Source organism: Schistocerca piceifrons, chromosome 2, assembly GCF_021461385.2.
Source record: "Schistocerca piceifrons isolate TAMUIC-IGC-003096 chromosome 2, iqSchPice1.1, whole genome shotgun sequence".
In the NCBI taxonomy this organism is placed as follows: domain Eukaryota; kingdom Metazoa; phylum Arthropoda; class Insecta; order Orthoptera; family Acrididae; genus Schistocerca; species Schistocerca piceifrons.
In genome coordinates, this window is record NC_060139.1 from 185,913,713 (window position 1) to 185,930,359 (window position 16,647).

Below are 16,647 nucleotides of genomic sequence, written 5' to 3' on the forward strand. Positions count from 1 at the left end.
AATCTCCTGGTTTTTATTTTCCGCTCTCATTTTATTGTTTTTTTCCATTCCTTGTAGTACTATAGCTTAAGTCCTGTTTCTGTTCCATGGTTTGTCCCTTCCTATTCAGGTATTTCCTTGTGATGGCAGTAAGCAATCAGATGTGTCTGGTGAACTAAATTTTGTAAAGTGTGATACGTTTCAACCATTTATTCTGGTTACATTCTGAAATTTACACTGATGAGGAAAAAAAAATGCAACACCAAGAAGGAGTTGTGCAACAAATGAAAGATGGTAGGCATGTTTCTACATCCAAAAGATTATGTCTACTCAAACATCAAGCAAATCGAGTAAGAGTGGCACTAGTAGTGCCACTATGAGGATGCAAATCATGTTTGCTTTAAATACACATTGTAATGGTCACGAGGATTTGTTATCTTTGAGACTGAACATAGTGAGTTGATGTTAGTCAAGAATGCCTTTACTGTGACAAAGACACCATTAATCATCTTGGGGTTGAAGCTCTTGTTTCCTTGTTTGCTTTAACAATACATATGTTTTTTGGATAGGGTCTGCCTTTAACAAAACACAGTTTTGTTTTTTAACCCAAACATGTTTCACTGCAGTTGCAGCATCTTCAGTGGGTATTTAGTTTATGACTGTTAAAGATAAAGAATGTTCTTTACTGTTGGTATACATGTAACTATTAGTTTTTAAATTGTAATCATAGATATTTGGGAAAAAAACACATACAATTATGAATACCTTTTTACCACATGGTGTGGTTTTTCTGATATATTGTGTTTCTACAGTGACTGTTTTGTTTCACAGTTTGTCATCTGCAACCACTCACACCTTAAAGTATATAAATTGTTTAAGCCAAAATTATTTTTTGAAGATTGTTATTTCTACGCCTGAAATTAATTAATTATGTGTGTGTGTGTGTGTGTGTGTGTGTGTGTGTGTGTGTATTTTCATTATGTTTCACTTAGGTTTTCTTTTCCCTCTTCTTCATCACTGTCAAACACTATATATTGAGCAGTCACTGTCATTGTCACTGTTTCACTGTTTACCAGCTGTAAAAAATCTCACCTACAACAACAAAGCAGTCCACAGAATAGGCAACATACTCAAAAAAACAAGGGGTAAAAATAGTCTACAGGACAGACACCTCAACACCGAGAAAACTAAGGACAACCAACACAGGCACAGACAAACACAACACATCTGGTATTTACCCACTAACATGTCAAGACTGCAAATCATTTTATGTAGGGCAGACAAGCAAAAACTTTAATACCAGATACACAGAACACAGAAGAGCATTAAAAAGTAAGAGCTGTCATTCCACATTTTCTGAACACCTTATGGACAAGAAACATAACCCAACAAACATCAATACTGATTTGAAAATTCTCAAATGCTTTAACAGTCCCACACAAAAACTAATAATTAACGAAAATTATCAGATACAAAAAACCATAGTGGAAGGAAAACAAGTGATAAATGAATACACAGCTCCCTGCAACAGCACTCTGTTCTCTGCCCTCACAAGGAATTGTTAGACAAGACCAACCTATAGAGTGCTCCCCCACCTCCCCCCCCCCCCAACCCCCCCCCCAAAAAAATCCTCAAACCTACTGTCACACTCCCCCCCCCCCCCTCTCTCTCTCTCTCTCTCTCTCTCTCTGCCCCCCCCCCCCTCCACTTTCACACACACACACACACACACAAATGCACAGACTTGTCTGAAAGATTCAGAACAGTCGCCAGGAACACCATCAACTGTTCCACTGTCAACCATCTTGTTTTTACAACTTCAACTGTTCCACTGTCCGCCATGTTTTTTTTACGGCTGGTAAACAGTGAAATAGTGACAGTGACAGTGACTGCTCAATATATAGTGTTTGACAGTGATGAAGATGAGGAAAAGAAAATGTAAGTGACACACACACACACACACACACACACACACACACACACACACATGGAGAATTAATTAATTTCAGGCATAGAAATAACAATTTTCAAATCGTAATTTTGGCTTAAACAATTTATCCGCTTTAAGGTGTAAGTGGTTGCAGATGACAAACTGTGAAACAAAGCAGTCACTGTAGAAACACAATATATCAGAAAAACCACACCATGTGGTAAAAAGGTATGAATTCATAATTGTATGTGTTTCTTCAAATATCTGTAATTACGATTTAAAAACTAGATGGCCACATGGCACTACCGAGAAGAAAGACCATTGTATTTAGTATATGGCTCTGTTGCATCACATTGCGTCTGCAGCAGCAAATTCCACAGCAATTGTCACCACAGTGACACAATGAACTGTTACAAATTGGTTAATTTAAGGACAGTTCTGAGCCAGACCCACTGTAGTGTGCATCCCACTGACCACAAACCACCACCATTTGTGACTTCAGTGGTGTCAAGCGAGAGTTCTTCAGAGAGCAGGGTGGAGATTGTTGTGTTTTTTTGATTGTCATGTATTGATTAGAAGGAGGCTAGTTGAGGACCTGAACCCAACCTGTCTGCATGCTAGATGCACTGGACCTACACCTGGACTTATGGTCTGGGGTGCAATTTCATATGCCTGCAAGAGCACTCTTGTGGTTATCCAATGCACCCTGATTGCAAATTGTACTTCAGTCTGGTGATTCAGCCTGTTGTGCTGCCATTCGTGAACATCATTCCAGGGGGTGTTTTCCAACAGGATAACGCTCACCCACATACCGATCTGTCTCCAGTCGAGCGCGTATGGGACATCATCAGATGACAACTCCAGCATCATCTACAAACACCGTTAACTGTCCCTGTATTGACCAACCAAGTGCAACAGGCATGGAACTCCATCCCACAAACTGACATCCAGCACCTGTGCAACACAATACACGCAAGTTTGCATGCTTTCATTCAACATTTGGGCAATGGCACTGGCTATTAATGTACCAGCATTTCACATTTTCAATAGCTTGTCTTGCACTTACTGTCACATGTGGTATTGCAATGTTAATCACTTCAATATAGTACCTAGACAGATGCATTCCAAAAATTTAATTACTCTACATTAACTATTTTTTGGTGTTGTGATTTTTTCCCTTCAGTGTATAATCCTGGATTCTTATTTTCTGCAGATGGTGCACAGCTCATTCCCATCCAGTCTCTTGCCCCAACACATGCTTTTGGTCCAGTCCCATTACCCCATACTATTTTAGCCTTATCATACTTTTATTTTTAGCTTCCTGTATCAAATATACATATAACTGTAACCAGTCACTCAAGAAATGACAATGTTCCTTTCAGTTATGTACTGATGCACTTCACAGTGAGCTGTCATTTGAGAAATGCGTAATAGGCCAGAGTCGGAATCATGAATAAATATATTTAATAACAGTCCAAGTGGAAAATGCAACAGTTTCTGAAATATTGCATGACTGTGGATGCAAGAAAACCTGAAATGATGTAACCAGTCATTTTTATTCATCTTTCCAGTATGCTTATCAGTGCATTGTAACCCATCATGCGGTGGATTTATTTAAATTAATATAATATTAATCATGGATGACCTAATGACACAGTAGGTTTTGCAACTTTAAATTTTTTTAAAATATTTATTTTTGGTCATTTCTACACATATCTCTTCTAATCAACAAGTGGCACTGTCTGCCAGCAAAAGGCTAAAACGAAACTATTTAGTACATGGCTTTTATGCAACTTTGTAGTTACATGTAAACTTTTGTTGCTTTTGTACATAGCAATATAATGGAAATGAGAGTTTGGCACCATTGGCCGGGAGGCCCCTTGCGGGGCAGGTCCAGTCACCTTGGTGCAGGTCTTATTACATTCGACGCCACATTGGGTGACCTGCGTGCTGAATGGAGATGAAATGATGATGAAGACAACACAACACCCAGTCCCTGAGCGGAGAAAATCTCCGACACAGCTGGGAATTGAAGCCAGGCCCGTAGGACAGCAATCCGTCACACTGACCACTCAGCTATCGGGGGCAGACAGCAATATAATACCTTCCAGTATTCGTAGGCCCTTTACTGAATCGTATTTATATTACACACATGTTGTTCAGAAAATCATATTTAGAAACCATGTATGTTTCATTGTTTTAAATAAATTCACTTGATGCTAGAAATTTAATCCTCAGAAATGCATAATGGACAAATAAATGAAGTATCTGGTTACAGTTATTTATGTATTTCAGTTGATATTGATAACTGTCACAGTTGTGCCTTATAAAAAAAGTTTTCTTCCAAAGTTTCTCATCTGACTCCTTTCCTCTCCATTTCTGAATTCTGTATTCTCTTCCTTTCCAGTTTACCCTAGGTACTAATACGTCTGTGTGTGAGTAACCTGGAAAAAGAGAAACTTTAAACATGATCAGTATCATCATTAGTTTTTCATGTCCACATGAATTAAAAATATTCTCTGTATAGTGATAGCAGGTTCATCATCATACCATTATGTATCTTCTATCATGGGCTATCCATTATTGTATTATGTTTGCTGATTAAAAATGTAGTCCTTTCTCCTAAAAGTTTTCAGAAAAACATGTACTTCAAACTTAAATGGTACAGCTCAAGTGGAGTGTGAACCACTAGAAAATCAGGAGCTGGGATACAACCACCATCACCACTTTAACTGTGCAAAAGCTCAGATCACATATCCATCTGATCTCTTTTACTTTGCTTGTCATACTATCTCAGTTTGTGCTATTAGTTTCAACAGTTGTAATTGAATTCTGATAACAGTTTCTAGTGCCAGTTTTGCTTTGATGTTAAATTTAAACTTATTCTGAGAGTGTGGTATTGATAAATGAAGTTAACTGTTGATACAAAACAGTTCTGTTTTTATGAAATTGCACTTCTGGCAATATTAAGTAAACTGTTGTGTATGATGTCTGTTTTCACCTGTTAGAGTAGACTGAATCTGCAGCAGCTTGCCTGTGAATACCTACCATACACTTTCCTCCTGAAGGTTGGTTAGTCACAGTTGAATAGACATGAAAAGGTTTGAAACATTGCCTTAAACCTACAAAGAACAGAATTGAAATAATTATAAAGCTATAAACTTAATTGTTGTATCTTTGCATTGAACTGGAAAGTTCTAATTTCCAAATTATAAACTCTCATGTAAATGTACTATGGTCTTCAATCTAATCTGTGATTATGATTGAACCCTTCTAACATTTTATTGCAGAAAGAAGCAAAACTGATAAATGTTAATTTCTCAGTCTGAATGCGTATTTCTCTCTTCCTCTATCTTATTCATAACTGAGTGAACACATTTCTTTGTAAATAATTCAAAATCTGTACTTGTTAGAGTTTGATGGTGAAAATTTTCTTGTCCTACAATTCACAAATGCTTGTGTAGTAATGACTTTTATAGCCCAGAAGAGGCAGTGATAGAAATGTCTATTTTGAGATTTTTTTCTCTCTGGCCAACATGGTTGTAAGGCAAAAAATGTGGTCATTTTTCATGCAACATTAATGCAGATGCCTACAGAGCCAGGCAGAAATCTAGTAATTGACTGAATGGTGATTTTGTTATCATAAAAAAAAACAGTAGATTAGAGAATTTATTTGACCAGAGTGCATAGCTTATACCCACATCCATAGTGCATGTTATTTCTTCCTTGTTTGTAAAGATGTTATCCAATCAACACAGGAACCTACAGCTGAATGTGACAAAACAGTTTTCAGACAATCATTTTTAAGAACTGAATTTATTTTATTTCTATGCTTTAAAGAAAGATTTTAAATCTTTATTAAAAATCTTTGGATTGTATGTCCAGACAATTCAATCCATTAAAAAGAAATTATTATATACTGTAATCTTCAGTGAGTGTACAGTCTTATAGAAATAAAAGTTGAAAACTTTTTGAACTGTTTTATTGAAATAATCAGTCACGTGTCTGTTTAGTATTGTTTCACTTCACAGGGAGGCTACTCTGAAACTGATGCCATTATAACACCTCTCTATAATAGGTTGAGTATGCACAGGCCAATAACTATTGTCTGATCTCCCTGATCTAACGATTTTCTAAATTTTTGTGTTGCTAATATACTTAACCAAGGTTCCACCTTGGTGTCTCCTTATCCTTCACCCTTACAGACATTTATCTACTAATTAAACATCATATTGTGTCATCAGCTGAGATTCTGTATAGCTTAACCAAGATATTAGTTGTGTTGTTCATGAGGTTCTGTTAGAGAAGTTGTGTTTTCATGGAACTAAGGGAGTTGAGCATGTCAGATCTTGATAAGGTTTCAAACAGGTGCAAAGGCTGGTGACTTGCTTTAAAGTTCAAAAATGTAAACAAACAAACATACTATATTATCAGTGAGTCACAGAAGGGAAAGCAGAAAGGTGGAAGGAGTATATAGAGGGTCTATACAAGGGCGATGTACTTGAGGACAATATTATGGAAATGGAAGAGGATGTAGATGAAGATGAAATGGGAGATATGATACTGCGTGAAGAGTTTGACAGAGCACTGAAAGACCTGAGTCGAAACAAGGCCCCCGGAGTAGACAATATTCCATTGGAACTACTGACGGCCGTGGGAGAGCCAGTCCTGAGAAAACTCTACCATCTGGTGAGCAAGATGTATGAAACAGGCGAAATACCCTCAGACTTCAAGAAGAATATAATAATTCCAATCCCAAAGAAAGCAGGTGTTGACAGATGTGAAAATTACCGAACTATCAGCTTAATAAGTCACAGCTGCAAAATACTAACACGAATTCTTTACAGACGAATGGAAAAACTAGTAGAAGCCAACCTCAGGGAAGATCAGTTTGGATTCCGTAGAAACACTGGAACACGTGAGGCAATACTGACCTTACGACTTATCTTAGAAGAAAGATTAAGGAAAGGCAAACCTACGTTTCTAGCATTTGTAGACTTAGAGAAAGCTTTTGACAATGTTGACTGGAATACTCTCTTTCAAATTCTAAAGGTGGCAGGGGTAAAATACAGGGAGCGAAAAGCTATTTACAATTTGTACAGAAACCAGATGGCAGTTATAAGAGTCGAGGGACATGAAAGGGAAGCAGTGGTTGGGAAGGGAGTAAGACAGGGTTGTAGCCTCTCCCCGATGTTGTTCAATCTGTATATTGAGCAAGCAGTAAAGGAAACAAAAGAAAAATTCGGAGTAGGTATTAAAATTCATGGAGAAGAAATAAAAACTTTGAGGTTCGCCGATGACATTGTAATTCTGTCAGAGACAGCAAAGGACTTGCAAGAGCAGTTGAATGGAATGGACAGTGTCTTGAAAGGAGGATATAAGATGAACATCAACAAAAGCAAAACGAGGATAATGGAATGTAGTCTAATTAAGTCGGGTGATGCTGAGGGAATTAGATTAGGAAATGAGGCACTTAAAGTAGTAAAGGAGTTTTGCTATTTGGGGAGCAAAATAACTGATGATGGTCGAAGTACAGAGGATATAAAATGTAGGCTGGCAATGGCAAGGAAAGCGTTTCTGAAGAAGAGAAATTTGTTAACATCCAGTATTGATTTAAGTGTCAGGAAGTCATTTCTGAAAGTATTCGTATGGAGTGTAGCCATGTATGGAAGTGAAACATGGACGATAAATAGTTTGGACAAGAAGAGAATAGAAGCTTTCGAAATGTGGTGCTACAGAAGAATGCTGAAGATTAGATGGGTAGATCACATAACTAATGAGGAAGTATTGAATAGGATTGGGGAGAAGAGAAGTTTGTGGCACAACTTGACCAGAAGAAGGGATCGGTTGGTAGGACATGTTCTGAGGCATCAAGGGATCACCAATTTAGTACTGGAGGGCAGCGTGGAGGGTAAAAATCGTAGAGGGAGACCAAGAGATGAATACACTAAGCAGATTCAGAAGGATGTAGGTTGCAGTAGGTACTGGGAGATGAAAAAGCTTGCACAGGATAGAGTAGCATGGAGAGCTGCATCAAACCAGTCTCAGGACTGAAGACCACAACAACAACAACACAGATGGAGTCACCCACCTCATATAAATATCAGGGTGTAACAATTTGTAGGTGTATGAAATGAAATGGTCACATAAGCTCAGTCATAGATAAAGCAGGGGGCAAAGTTCAGTGCATTAGTAGAATATTAAGGCAATGTAATCAGTCTGAAAAGGAGATTGCATACAAAACAGTTATGCAACCCATCCTAGAATAGGACTCAAGTGTGTGGGACCCATACCAAATAATACTACTTGAGAAATTTAATGTGTACAAAGAAAGACAGAATAAATAATCTCCGGTTTGTTTGACCCTTGGAGTGCATCATGAAGAGCTGAAAAAAACTGGACTGTCAGATGTTTGAAGACTGATGTCATCTATTCTGTGAAAGCCTTCTTAATAAGTTTCAAAACCCAACTTTAAGTAATGAAGCTAGGAAAATTATGCAGGCTCCTTCTTTAGCGGTCACAAGGACAAGATTAGACTAATTGCAGTGTGCACAGAAGTGTTTAAGCAATCATTATCCTCAGACTCCGTATGTGTGAACTGAATGAGAAAAAGCCCTATTAACAAATATGATAGGAAGTGTCCCTTGCCGTGTACTTCACACTGTTTTCCAGAGTGTAGATGTAGACTAATGTAATTCATACTGTCGAACGTGAATGCAGAAAATTATGCCAAGTTATCATCATCACCAGCAATAGCCAATTCTGTCATAAAGTGCTGGGGCATCTTCAAATCAGATACTGATATAGGTTTTAGCAAATTCCTCAAGCTGGTATAATCTTGGGCTATTCTCTGCCAGGTAACTGTAAAATGGGGGCTTGACAGGAACTAGCAGAGATTGAAGACAGGAGGAGTATGAAATTAGAAGGATGTATTAGGAAGATAATTGCCATACGCAATTCACAGAAACTGGGAAGGGGTGGGGGGAGTGGTGGGAAGGTGTATGCCATGAGTTGTGAAACAGCTGTTAAAGTTTTAGGCATGTTCAGTCATTAGGTGATAAACTTTGCTCTTGAACACAGTTAGCGGACAGCCATTCATTTAGGTTGACAGCTGTACATGCCTTTCATTTTGTTTGTTTTATCCATCACACCCCAGTATCATACTGAGACAATATTATTGAATTACAGATGTACAAATTATTGAATACAAGAAAACTGTCAAAAATTAAGTATGCAGAGCCACAGGATTGCAGAAAATTGCATAAATGCTTGGAATCAGTCTGTATGAAGAGCATATTGTGCAACAAATCTGTACAGCAACAGCACACAATATATTGTATTTCTATCAGCTGTTTGTGACCTGGTGTAAAAAGAAACTTTGTTTCCTCAACCACACAACACATTTACATTGATCCATAGTCCAATCTTGCTGATCCCATGACTACCACTATTGTAACTGACAAAGTTGTTGGGTCAACATCTGTAAACATAGGCACCATCTACTGTGGAGTCCCATGTTCAACAATGTGTGCTGGATGGTTTACTTCGAACACTTGTGCCTCCAGTAGCATTGTACTCTGTCATCGGATCTGCCACAGAGCGTCACCTATACTGCTTTACTTAGTGTGCAACCCTCTGACCTACGTGTCCCATGATGATGTATGGATGCCCAACACCTTGCCACCTACTCTTGGTTTCACCATCCTTCAACCACTTTCATATTCACCAGGTGTGGAGCTATAACAGTCTGCCCTTTGTCAGTGACACAAATGTCAGTGGATTTCCCCATTTGGAGCCTGCATTGTCACTTGAATGATTCCCCATCCATCTCTACTCTCATTACATTTTTTTCCTTACTGCATCACATGTCTGCAATGCCACTAAGCAGTGGTGGGCAGAGGTCATAATGGTATTTTTAAAGAGTAGATAGTCTCAGTCTTACTTTAAAATGAGACCACTTCTTATACCACTAACTCCATTGAATCTACACATATTTCTTTTACCATTTAAAAGAGTTTACTACTATATAAGAAGAGTGTTAAAAATAATAAGAATTTTGTCTCTTGGAAACATCTTTATTTATTCATCTACATGAATGTTATCTCCCAAAATTTTCCACTAGATATTACACTGTAGGACCAAATTGAGGAGCAAATCTCCAAGGTCATGGAACCTGTCAGTACATGAAACTACAATATATGAGTAATAACAGATAAAAATAAAATGTTTATAAACCCAAAAAAAGTCAATCCATAAGTTTAAGTAAATGCAATCAACAATACAACAAGAATCAGCTTAATTTTTCAACGAACTCCTCGACAGAATAGATGGAGTGACCCATGAGGAAATTCTTCAGTTTTGATTTGATTGCATGTGGATTACTGCTAAGATTTTTGAATCCCGGTGGTAGCTTATTGAAAATTGATGCAGCAGAATACTGCACACCTTTCTGCACAAGAGTTAAGGAATTCCGACCCAAATACAGGTTTGATTTCCACTGAGTATTAACTGAGTGAAAGTTTCTTACTCTTGTGGATACGCTAATATTGTTAACAAGAAATGACAGTAAGGAATATATATAATTAGAGGCCCATCATCTGGCAGCATTTTTTATTTTATTTTTATTTACACGTCAAGTTTCGTAGGACCAAATTGAGGAGAAAATCTCCAAGGTCATGGACTCGTGAACAGGGGTCGACAAGAAGTTCGTGAACTTACACCACTTATTGCCCGAACCGCCCATTTCTGAGCCAAAAATATCCTTTTAGAATGGGGAGAGTTACCCCAATTTACAATACCATATGACATAAATGAATGAAAATAAGCAAGGTAGAATAATTGTCGTGTCGAACGATCACTCACTTCAGATATGTTTCAAATAGTAAAAATTGCAGCATTAAGTCTTTGAGCAAGATCCTGAATGTTGGCTTTCCACAACAGTTTACTATCTATCTGAACACCTACAAATTTGAAATGTTCAGTTTCACTAATCATATGTCCATTCTGTGGAATTAAAACGTCACGTTTTGTTGAATTGTGTGTTAGAAACTGTAAAAACTGAGTCTTACTGTGATTTCTGTAAGTTATTTGATCATTCCATTTACCAATCAACAATGCATATTAAGAAATCTATTATTCATTACATGGTCATTTATGATCATGCCATAAGAGGAAGGAAAAACATTTTCTATCAGATTAGAAAACTGCCAATTCTGAGCAACACCATCTCTGGCACTGATAATGGCCTCAATTTTGGAAAGAAGAGAGTTCACAAATTTCTTCAGAGTTGCCTATCCAGCTGAAGCCACTCACTGATGATTACATCCTGTGCATTTATCAAATTGCAGGGATGTTGAGTGCTATATTACAACTGCTGTTTCCAATAATCAGAGACATTTTCTGTTGAATTAAAACCAAGTGATTTAGCATGTCAGTCAAGATGCCACATGGCATCTTCAGTGTTCATCAAACTGCAAACGTATTTGTGCGGTCCTGTGAACAAGAGTGTTGTCATCTTGGAAGACAGGAGTGTCCATAGCATACTCATCATGAAGAGGTAGAAGATAGGGCAGCAACTGTCACAAAAATTAAACAAACATCTTGGTTCTCATTCACAGTAATCTGAATGTGTGGGTCAAAGTCATGGTAAGAAAAATTCCCCAAAAACATTACAGAACTACCTCTGACATGAACTACATCCTCTCCACACTGCAGGCTAAATGCCTCAGTGGATCATTGATGAATTTGAGGACTTTGCATCATATGAAGAGGCAAAATTGCAGCTCCTCGGATCACACTACATGTCTCCAGATGGCTACTTTCCAGTTCCTGTGTTGTTTAGCCCACTGAAGACACCTAGTTTTATGTGCTGCTATGAACAATGGTCTTTTGTGGGATACCAGTCTTCAGCTGTCCAAGGCATGCACTTCCGTTTTTGGGTTTGAAATCGATTGTCATTGACAAGATACTACACTCACCTTTAGTACCCGTTAATTAGGATATTCTTACAATCACTGTTCTTATGCCATGTTAAATGGCTACTAGTGGTACACCATTCTTGTAAACACATTTGACAACCTGCATCGATTCACTGACAAATCACGATACTTCATTCACTCTGATGTCATGGGCACTTCCAAACATGAAACTCCTTTTTGCCGTTCTGCCATTTTTCTGTGTTGATCCAACTTGTTGTGCTGATTCTATACAGCTGACTGGCACATACACACCACTTCATTATCATGACTTACACCTGTGGTAGATGGTCACATGACTACCTGGTAGCAGTTCTATGGCATCTACTCTCCTCCAAAGTAACCACTGACCTCATTTAATGGGATGAGTAATACTTTGGCTGGTGAGCTTACATACTACACAGTAAACCATCACACAAATAACACTACACTGAGGTGACAAGCGTCATAGGATACCTCCTACTATTGTATCGGACCTCTTTTTGTCTGGCATAGTGCAGCAAATCGATGTGGCATCAACTCAATAAGTCGTTGGAAGTTCCTGCAGAAATATTGAGCCATGCCGCCTCTACAGCCACCCATAATTGCCAAAGTGTTGCCGTGCAGGATTTTCTGCCCAAACTGATCTCTCGATTATGTCCCAGAAATGTTTGATGGGATTCATATCAGGCAGTCTGGGTGGTCATATCATTTGCCTGAATTGGCCAGAATGTTCTTCAAACCAGCTGCAAATAACAGCGGTTTGGTTGCATGCAGCATTGTCGTCCACAAAAATTCCATCATTGTTTGAAAACATGAAATGCAAATATTTAAGTAAAGCATTACATCTTCAGGCCACAAGTGGCCCATCGGGACCATCTAACCGCTGTATCATCCTCAGCTGAGGATGCAGATAGGAGGGGCATGTGGGCAGCACACCGCTCTCCTAGTCATTATGATGGTTTTCTTTGACCAGAGCCGCTACTATTTGTTGAGTAGCTCCTCAATTGGTATCACGAGGCTGAGTGCACCCCAAAAAATGGCAACAGCGCATGGCGGCCCAGTAGGTCGCCCATCCCAGTGCTGACCATGCCCGACAGCATTTAACTTCAGTGATCTGACGGGAACTGGTGTATCCACTGCGGCAATGCCGTTGGCCACAAATGTTCAAGTACTAAGTGCAAATGTTCTCGAAGAAGTTCACTTGGACCAGAGGACCCAGTCCATTTCATGTAAATACAGCCCACGCCATTACGGAGGCAGCCCTAGCTTGCACAGCAGCTTGTTGACGACTTAGGCACATGGCTTTCTGGTGTCTGTGCCACACACGAACCCTACCATCGGCTCATACCAACTGCAATCTAGAATCATCTGACCAGGTCACAGTTTTCAATTCATCTAGTATCCAACCCATATGGTCACGAGCCCACGAGAGGCACTGCAGGTGACATCATGCTCTTAGCTAAGGCACTTCTGTCAGTTGTCTGCTGCCATAGCCCATTAATCTTAAATTTCACCACACTATCCTAATGGATACATTTGTTGTATGTCCCACATTGATTTCTGCGGTTATTTCATGCAGAGGTGCTTGTCTGTTAACACTGACAACTCTACACAAACATTACAGCTCTTGGCCGTTACGTGAAGGCTGTGAGCAATTGCATTGTCTGTGGTGAGAGGTAATGCCGGAAATTTGGTATTGTTGCCACTCTTGACACTGTGGATCTTGGAATACTGAATTTTCAAATGATTTCTGAATTGGAATGACCCATGTGCCTGGCTGCAACTACCATTTCGCGTTCAAACTCTATTAATGCCCGTTCTTCAGCCATATGCACTTCAGATTCTTTTCACATGAATCACCTGAGTACAAATGACAGCTCCACCAATGCAGTGCCTTTAATAACTTGTTTATGTGATACTACCGCCATCTGTATATGTGCATATCATGGCTTTTTCAGATATTTTTGGCCAAAAACAATTCTGTAATGATGCCGCAGACTCAATATTTACTGGAAGTGGCCCCATATGATTTTTATCTGTTCCAAAATAAAGAAAATTTTAAGGGACCGTCATTTTACAAGAAAAGTTGAGGTTAAAACCACATCAGTGTGAGAATTAAATGCTATCTCGAAGATCGAGTTTGTAATGGAACTGGTCAGTAGAATGAGATTTTCACTCTGCAGCGAAGTGTGCGCTGATATGAAACTTCCTGGCAAATTAAAACTGTGTGCCCGACCGAGACTCGATCTCGGGACCTTTGCCTTTCGCGGGCAAGTGCTCTACCATCTGAGCTACCGAAGCACGACTCACGCCCGGTACTCACAGCTTTACTTCTGCCAGTATCTCGTCTCTTCCTACCAAACTTTACAGAAGCTCTCCTGCGAACCTTGCACAACTAGCACTCCTGAAAGAAAGGATACTGCAAAGACATGGCTTAGCCACAGCCTGGGGGATGTTTCCAGAATGAGATATTGGCAGAAGTAAAGCTGTGAGTACCGGGTGTGAGTCGTGCTTCGGTAGCTCATATGGTAGAGCACTTGCCCGCAAAAGGCAAAGGTCCCGAGTTCGAGTCTCAGTCGGGCACACAGTTTTAATCTGCCAGGAAGTTTCATGGTCAGTAGAGATCAGAAACAGCAAGGGCATGTCTAATGTTCGAATTGCATATATAACAATTCAAGGTACCACCATTACATCAGTAGTGATGGGCTCCCTTCATTCTTGTTGCACTTCTGTGAGCATGAGAACTGTGGCTGCAGTCACTTCATACTCATTGACTTGTTCTTTCTTACTAAACCACACAGGTGTGTAAGGGTAGTTGTGAATTATTGTTAGTACTGTTAGTACAGAAGGTGAGTACACAACTTGCTGTTGTAAAGTAACACTGACAAGGCAAAGTGTCTGAGTGTCGGGATCAGATGGTGTTTAATGAAACTGTTTTTTGTGAGACTGTGGAGGGTATAGCACGAAAATTAATGATGCAAAATCCTCAATGGCAAATGTGTTCCATTAGAGGAGAAGTGAAACCTGGAATAAGTTTCACACTGTAGTTCATGCTTGAGATGAAAAACATACAAATTTTGTCCAATGCAAACAAAATATTTGTATTCTTATTTATTCTATATCCACCATGAGAAAATATACATGCTGTGTGAAATGAAAACTGGGTATAGAAAACATTACTGTAATATCCCTGCGACAAAAAAGTACGCTATTTCTGTGCTCATTTGATCCTGGCAACTTGCAAGTTGTGTAGTGTACCATTCATTTCTGCAATTTATTTTAACAATTATTCACAATTTAGAGATTGCACTTCAATCTCATGTCATGTTTTCTGATACTGTCGTAACACTCTCAGTAACGTCTCAAAAGTGTGTTTATGTCATTGTAAATATTAGACATTCTCCGAATAGGTAGTAAATAATAAAACAAATTTACAGAAGTCTCAAAACAAGTTTTACCTACTTAAACGTTTGTATAAACACAACAATAATCACTGCTAACAAATCAGTTGTTACATTGGTATATAACTTACTTCTGTCATTTAGGTAGGTTGGACATTTTGTGACATTTCAGCTCGCACTTGAGAATGGCTGTCAAGCAACAATCATGATTATGCAAAATAAATTAGCAGTAATTTACAGTTTAATGGCAGAAATTTCTTTCAAGTCATTTGTGTGTGTAGTGGGACTGCTGAGTGATGTCTTCGACAACCACCAATGTTTTGCCAAATACAGACCCCATCTTTTTGAGGCAGGGAATGGCATTTGTCCCTTGAAAACAACAGGGTTGTGCACTTGATGAAATAACGGCAGTTGTCAAAGACATGTCCGTAAGTTGCTTGAACATTTTGTGTATCAGAAGTAGTGCAAGGTAAATGGAATACCCAACCTTTAAACATATTTTTACAGTGATCCCAGTTATTACTTTTAGTTATTATTCTTATGGGCCCTTCCTTTAGTTTTAATATTGGAGCCATATTTTGTACACTTGGTTTCCAAGAAAGTATTTCATACCTACAAACAAGAGTGTAGATAGGGGTAGTATGTAGCTGTGAACTGTAAGGTATTTGCTGTTATACACAAATGACTGTCATTAGTATGATTAAAACAAAATTGGTCCACTCTTGTATCTACAAAATTACAAATGGCAAAATATAATGAGGTTTGAAGTGGAGCACACGGGAAGGATCTTTGAGATATGCTTTAAAGGGTATATTCAATTAAGAAGCAATGAAACAGCCCCCAGTGTACACTTCTATATACATTTAAATTCTTTGTTGGTAATATTGCTCAGAATTTCAAAGTTGCATGCAGGATGCATAAAAGAAGTATTTGTGCATTTTTTTTTTTTTTTTTTCACATTTGTGCATGTTTTTACACACCTCTGTCTATTTTTACGAGTATATTTCTGTTATTAGGCTCCCCTCACAACCACCCAACACCTTCATTTGCCCATTTCCTACATCATTTCCCACTTCCCTAACGCCATCACTGCCACAATGGACCACCACTCCATCTTTCTGCACCAGTTCAAAAAAGTATTCCTTTCCCTGGCTAAAAACCAGTCCCACGTTCTATTCGTTAAATACTGCCTAAACCATTGAATCCCCCCTCCCAACAGCCTAGTCATAAAAATTCCTTTCTCTGGAACCCACTCCTCCGTTCACAATGACTTCCAACTTTTCAAATTTCACCAGTCCCTGCCCCTCAGAGGGCATAGATGTGTGTGATGTCTTTAGGTTCATTAGGTTTAAGTAGTCCTAAGCTCTAGGGGACTGATGAC

At 38.8% G+C, this 16,647-nt stretch overlaps 1 protein-coding gene and 1 pseudogene across 1 annotated transcript in view; one reads left to right on the top strand and one right to left on the bottom strand.

Annotated features, from left to right (window-relative positions):
• The window catches only part of LOC124773262 (protein bric-a-brac 2-like), a 533,990-nt gene that overhangs the window by 358,344 nt on the left and 158,999 nt on the right, over positions 1–16,647 (top strand). The gene's annotated exons all lie outside the window — the stretch shown is intronic.
• On the bottom strand, positions 12,903–13,020 carry LOC124778814 (annotated as a pseudogene).